Consider the following 7,593-nt stretch of genomic DNA (forward strand, 5'->3'; position numbering starts at 1 on the left):
CTTGAAACAGATTTTGGGAACAAGTAGCTAGGTATTTAGGAGATTGTGGCTTTGGAGACCAAGAGACCCCCAAGTTCCATGAGATCTACCTCTAACTCAGCCAGGTGAGCCTGGGCAGCTTATTTAATCACTCAGTAGACGGGGATAACACCTCTTGTGGTTGTTATGAGAATTCCATGAGATAATTCAGAGAAAGTTCTCAGCACAGTGCCTGGCACAAAGTAAATACTCAAAAGTGTTAGCTACATATATATCCAAGACCACCCCACGGACAGATTTAATCACCAACACTGTTCGTGTGTTCTAAAAGCCCTCCACCAGACAAATCTAATGTGTAGCCAGCATTGAGAGCCCCTCATTCATTTTTGATCCAAACACCAAGATCTAGAGAGGACACCTGCTATGTGTGACTAAGCTCTCGTAGCCAATCAATTACATGCTTCAGAAGGAGGAAGAATGAACTTTACCTAAGGGACTTCCTGATTTGCATGCTGGTTCGGAGGCAGTTGATGCGTGGTTGTTGAGAAGGTGAGGAAGAGGGTTACACTAGTCTTGGGAAAAGACTGAGATGGGTGAGGACAGTTTGGAGTCTGTTTCAAATACTGGGGGTGGTCTCCACCCTCTGCCCTAGGAAGTCATATCTGAGTTTTGTGCAGAGGTAGCCTCTGAGCCAGAAGTGATGGAGCCACTCCCACTGGGTAAGGGTCTGTGAGACCAGGGGGCACAAGTAGGGCTGACTCAAGTTCCAAATCACAATAATAATGGGAACAGAACCACCATAAATATACATACTCATGTTGAGCAATTTACATGCGTCAGTAGCAATAGCTGATATCCACTGAGTGCTTACTACCTACCAGACACTAGTCTAAGTGCTTTGCAGGCTTAATTTCATTTAACCTTCAGAACAGCCCTCTGAAATAGCTACCATCCCAGCCACACTATAAGAGAAAAGGAAGCTCAGAGAGGTGAGATGACTTGCCCAAACTCACAGGGCTAGTAAGATCAGACTCTGAGTCATCTGCCTCCCAAGTCCAAGCTCCTGACCAACCACAGGACAACTGAGACTCTCCCTATCTGACGCGTGTGAGACAGCTCCAGAATGTCTGTCTATCCCAGCCTTCAATAAGCAAATGCCTCTGCAGAGGGTGCTGCCACAGGATATACACTTGTACCAACCTCCTCAAAGTGGGCTATGCTTAGGTGTTCCCATTTTAATTGTCAAAAGCAGTGCTCAAGTAGTTCTGGCCATTCAATCCACTTTGTCAATCCGCAGCTGGCGGTCTGTCACAGCAAACACTGCAAAAACACTTAAGGCAGGGGATGGGGAGCAGGTTTAGTCTCCAGTGGGGATGAAGACTAAAGAACACATTTCTTCCCATTAAAACATAAAAAGACAAACGAACCTCTGCTCTTAGGCCCTGGAAACTTTTCCCAGGTTATCAACAATAATTGCAATGTGTTGATATTTGCAGTATCTCCATGGTTCTTCTTTGTCTCGATCTATGGAGTTGAGAAAATGCATAATTAAAAGTCACCCTTGCCAGCACCTTCACCTCAAGGGACTGAAGCACTTCCATGTCAGAAGTCAACCAGAGGACACAATGAGGTTTCTGGTTCATCTGTGCCTTCAAGATGTGCCTTTTGACCTGTGACCTTACGTAAGTAATTGTACCACAGGGAGTTCATTAGAGGAAACAGAAGGCAGGATAACTGACCCTCTCACAGTGGCCGCCACAGAGGAAGATCCAAAGATAAACAAATAAGGCTTTATGCTGTCCCTGGGTTTCATTATGGTCTGAGACGATTCCCTGCGATAGAACATAGTCTTTGTGTCATTTACAACCCACTAGAAGTTGACACTAATGACTGCTGGTAGCACATTTTAGCTTTCCATTTGTTGGATTTATCATCCTCCTGACAACTATTTGAGGAACAGAGTGCTGATTTTATCCCCATTGACAAATAAAGAGACTGAGGCATGGGACTTGCCTAGTTCTACATGGCTGGGACTAGAATTATGACCTCTGACCTCTCCAATAAATTCATAACCAACCTGCTTGTACAGAGATTGATTGAGGGCTTCCGTCTTAAACAGTCTTTGAAAGTAGGAATAATAAATGAAGATGCAGCTATGGAATCCAGGATGGGGAAGATTAAACATGGGAGAACCCTTGAGCTAAACTTGGAGGACTCACTTAACTGTAATAGAACCAGCCACCACTTATTGAACACTTGCTGTGTGAGGCACTGGGACAAGAGCTTTACGTACATATATTTCCTCACTCAGCACTCACCACAATCCTGGGAGGTGGGATGTAGTATTCCTAATTTGCAAGATGAGACACTATATCCCACAACGTAACTCTCCCCAAACCTGGGCATTTCTCACACCATGGCCATTACTGCTCACCAAAACACCATGCTGCCCCCTAAAATTAATGGATTGGGGGAAGGAAAGGTATTTCTTAAAAGTAATTCAGTGGTCTGAATCGTAATAGTCCATCAATTTAAGATTTTGCATGCCAAAAAGAAAAACCAGACAAGTGTTTAAGGGACACTGAAACCATTTCTACTCTTGCCATTGCTATATATAGCATGGTGGAGTGGTGAAACAGGCTGGCTGGCTTTGATGCAGGAGAAACTTGCTAAGCTTCAGTTTCCTCACCGGTAAAATGGAGATAATAATACCACCTCACCGTGCAGTTGTGAGAACTCAATGCGTATAACATATAAAGCATTTACACAGCTTTTGTTAAATTGTGGGCACTCAATGAAAGACTGCTGCCGTAACATCATAGCAATGTAGTGAAATAGTTAATAATAAAAAAAGAGAGATGTAACTGTAATAAGCAAAATATTCTGACTTCAGATCATAACTTTATATTTTCTTCTTTGCTAATAACCATTTCTCATTGATAGGTGTTTTGTTGGTGTTTTTTCTGGAAGCTTATATTTGTGGCTTTGTTTGGTGAGCAGGGTTTTGGAGTCATTATACAGTAATTGCTTCTGCTTGGAAAACAAAAAGGCAGAACAGCACCAACAGCAGGTGGAAAGATGTGATTTATTAGCTCTTCTCCTGTTGTGAAACCAGCAATGCAGATGCACCAGGTGAGGGCCATGCAGGAGACGAAAGTGATATTGGAACATCCACCGACTGGCATCCAATTATAGATGGGGGATGGCCTTTCTTGTTTAAGGTGAGGAATATCGGCAATGGCGGCAGCCCAAGTGTCTGAGTACGCTCACTATGTGGGAAGAAACAGCAGCAGCTCCAGCTGACTGGCTCCCTGAGGGGCTCAGTGCCATTGGAAGTGTCCTGAACCCCAAGAACTTACTGATACTCTTCAAGAAGCCAGACGGAAAAATTCTGCATGCCTACATCCCAGAAAATCAATGTTTTGTACCCATGTATCTCATATGAGTTTACCATTGTATTTTCACACCCATTATCTATATGACCTTGGGCAAGCTCTTGCCCTCTCTGAGCCTTGATTTCCTTGTCTGCAAGTTGGTTATAATAACAGAAAACTCAGATTTAGTTTGGAAATAACATAACACTGCTCTGCTTCTAATTTAGAGCAGTGCCTCCCCAAGAGTTAAAGTGCATTCGATGGAACGCTAGTCCCAGGAGATGCTACAGAAGAGGAAGTGGGTACCATAAACCTCTCTCAGAGATTCCCAATGCAAATTAGCAACTTAAAGGTTCTGAGCAAATAAGGTCCAGCAGTATAGAAACTCATCTGTATTTAACTAGATATGTCCCAGTTATTGGTCTATGGAATCCTTTTGTCCTTTAACACTCATTTAAATCCCATGAAGCTAGTGTTCCAAGGAATATACTTTGGAACAATGGTTCTCAAACTTTCATGGTCATTAGGATCCCTTGGAGAGTTTGATAAGACAGATTTCTCAGCCAAGCCCCCAAAGTTTCTGATCCAGTAGGTCTTAGGTGGGACCCAAGAATTTGCATTTTTAACTAGTTTCTAGGTGTTGCTTATGCTGCTGATTCAGGAACAATACTTTGAAAACCACTACTTTGAGATATATAGAATTAGACCCATTTTTACTGATGTTCAGGCTGTTTTGGTAATAACTCTGGGCTATCAAAATCCATATTAGTCATAGAATATTAGATCTGAAACAGAACTTGCATCCATCTATTCAACCAATATTTATTGAGCACCAACTTGTGAGGCACTTGGGTAGGATAAGGGAAGAAACACTGGCAGGGTATCTACGCTTTCAGAGCTCACAATATAGTGGATAAAAGAATTAAAAAAACACAAATGAAGATAATCATAATAAGAACTACAAAGAAAAAGCAGGGCATGATGGGAGAGATTAGCATGGGTACTTAGTTTAGGTTGGTCTGATTAAATATGGCCACAGAGTCACATAGCACTTCCCAACAAGAGGCAGAATTTATTTTCTTGCCCTTTGAATCTGAGCTGCCCTTGTGACTGGCTTTGACCAGTAGAATGTGGCAGAAGTGGTATTATGCATGTTCAACAGTGTAGGCATCGAGACGCCTTCGGCTTCCATTCTCACCCTCTTGGAACCCTGAAACCACCTTATTGTGAAAAAGCTGGGGTGAAAACCATGTGGAGAGCAAGAGACCCGCCATCCCAGCTGAGCCCAGCCCCAGGTCAACCTGCCACCTGACTGCTGCCGCATGAGTGAGCCCAGGCAAGACCAGAAGAACCATTCCGCCAACCCACAGAATTCTGAGAAATGATAAGCGCTTGTTGTTTTAAGCCACCTAGTTTTGTGATGCTTTGATATGAAGCAAAAGCAATAGGGGATCATGCAAGTGCTCTGGGAGGAAGGTTATTTAGGCTGAAAAATGAGTAGGAGTTGGGAAGGCAACAGGCAGAGTAGGGAGAGAATTCCAGGCCAAGAATGATAGAGTCCTGGCTCAGGGTGGGCAACTCAGCTTTTCCAATAGCTGAAGGGAGGGCCCCGGAGGAGGGGTAGACAGAGCATGTCGTAGATGCTGTGACAAGCCATCCAGATACTGCCCGCCTTCAAGACTGAAGGGCTGAATCCCCTGGCTTCTGCTGGCAGCGATGACTGGCCACTCAGCCAATCCCTCTCTGAGAATTGATTCACTTTGGCTGAAGAGAGCTGCTTAGCCTAAGGTCTTAGGCTTCCCTGAGGGCAGTTGGCATTCAATGACAAGTCTTCATGCCAAATGGAGAGGGTTTGGGGGGCTGGATAAAAAAGTATGAAGGGAGGAAGAAGCACAAATTGGTAGTCACAAGTAGTCACAGTGGATAAAAAAGGTGAAGGGGGGAAGAAGCCCAAATTGGTAGCTACAAATAGTCATGGGGATATAAAGTACAGCTTAGGGAATACAGTCAATAATATTGTAATAACTGTGTATGGTGCCAGGTGGGTACTAGACATATGGGGAGATGACTTCATAAATTATATAAATGTCTACCACTATGCTGTGCACCTGAAACAAATATAGTATTGGATGTCAACTCTAATTGAAAAAAATAAATAATAATAATTTTTTTTTTAAGTTTACGGGTGTGTGGAAGAGAAGCAGGCCTAGTTCCTTGCCACAGCGATTCAGAATAACTTCAGAACTTTCAGTGGGATCAACAAAGGTGGTGCCTGCATCACAGTTTAACTTCTCCATATGCCCAATCCTGCTTTCTTCACTCCCCCTCTCTATGGATCCCAAGCACACACCAACAAACTTCCATGCAAATTGCCGTCTCAGAGTCAGCTTCCTGGGAAACCCAGAGTACAGGGGGAGGATATTGGGGGTTGGGGTAGGACGTGGGAGGATGGGGAAGGGAGACTATGTCAACAGCACAAGTGAAAGAAGATAGCTTGCACTAGTATAGTGGTTTTGGGGATGGAGATAAGCAGACGAGTTTGGGATTAAGAGTTAATGAAAGATGAAGAGACAAACAAGACAGGAGCACTAGTAATGCCATGGAGAGCCAAATAGGAGCCTGAGGCAAAGGGAAAACCTGTAATACTGATTCGGTGTTTATTTAAAATTTTGGTATTGTGTTCATCATGGTCTTTGATTTTTAAAATATTATTTATTTTTGGTTTTTTGTTTGACTTTTGCACCAAAGGCCTGCCTCAACAAAATGTTTATTGTTTTAAGACACAAAGTTTTGGAATAATTTGTTATACAGCAATAGATAACTAGTGTATTAACTATCAGTCCTCAAAGGCTGTTTCTTAATCTGTGAAATAGGGATAACATATTTCACATGTTGTTGTTTTTTAATCCACACCCAAGGATATGTTTTTATTGATTTGAGAAAGAAAGGGAGAGAGAGAGGAAAAAAGTCTATATGACAGAGAAACATCGATCAGTTGCCTTCCAGACACGCCCTCTCTGGGGATCAAACCCGAAACCTAGGTATCTGTTCTGACTGGAAATTGAACCCACAACTTTTGGTATATGGCACGACACTCCAACCCACCAAGCCACCCAGCCAGGATCACATGGTTCTTTTGAAAGTTAATTGAAATATTTCAGGAAAGTCCTTAGCATGGTGACTGTCACAAAACATTTCAATGTATCCACAATTAGCAAAAAAATCATAAGTTACATCCTGATTTTAAAATCCCAGAGTAATATTGATTACTTTTTACAGAATTCTAATGAGAATTTCCTGTTCTGCTTCCTAAGTAAGTTTTTAAATTTTCTCTATATATTTAGCTTTCTTTTTCGAAGTTTAAATCCGAGGGGCAATGTCTAGTTGCTTAAGAGCAACTGGTAATGCTTACTGTTTCCAATGGAATCACAAGATACCAGGAGGTACTATCATCATTACTACGAACATTTATTGCGTACTCAGGAAGCATTAGGGCTTCTAAGTACATCATATACATTTTGTCATTTAATCCCCCACATCACCTACAAAGCAAACATTCCCCATCCCCTCAAGTTACTCCCCCATTTTACAGGTAAGTAAACTGAGGGAGAGAGAGAGAAGGTCAACCCTTGGCTTGAAGGTACAGCCAGAAGGCACTTGCCTCCTCCAGCCCTAGTGCTCTGGAGGGCTCCACAGCTAGTGTACAATTTGCAAATGAAAGTATTTACCTCAATCCCAGCTGTGTCCTTGGTTGGGTAAGTCACCTTTCCATGCCCACAGCAAAAATCATATCGGAGTGTGCTCACCCAAACTAATCTGGGTGTTTCATCCCTCAGGAGTTAGCCATTTCAAGGATTTCTCTATTCATAATATGAATTGTAGGCGGATGCAAAGTCAGCACGCTGAGTCTTACTGGTATCCTGGCTTCTGCATGAATAACAGCGTGTGCTGAGTAAGAGCTTTGGTGATGCTTTAATTCCCTCCCTGTGGCTTTCGCCTCAAGAATTGGCTTACTCCACTGCTGTGGCCTGATATGCCAGCACAACACAGCAGCCTTCTTGGGTTGCAGAACTCTAATTTTCTCGGTACCTTATGGTCTCTTTTGCCCTTGAACTACAGATATCGACTTTTCACTTTAATGCACATTACCTCGAGAAATTCAAGGCCAAAGAAAAACATTCCAACAGGCCTGCCTCTGTAGGGATTAGAATTGAGTAGGAAATGGAAGATTGTATGAGGG

The sequence above is a fragment of the Myotis brandtii genome, unplaced genomic scaffold, assembly GCF_000412655.1.
Source record: "Myotis brandtii unplaced genomic scaffold, ASM41265v1 scaffold268, whole genome shotgun sequence".
In the NCBI taxonomy this organism is placed as follows: domain Eukaryota; kingdom Metazoa; phylum Chordata; class Mammalia; order Chiroptera; family Vespertilionidae; genus Myotis; species Myotis brandtii.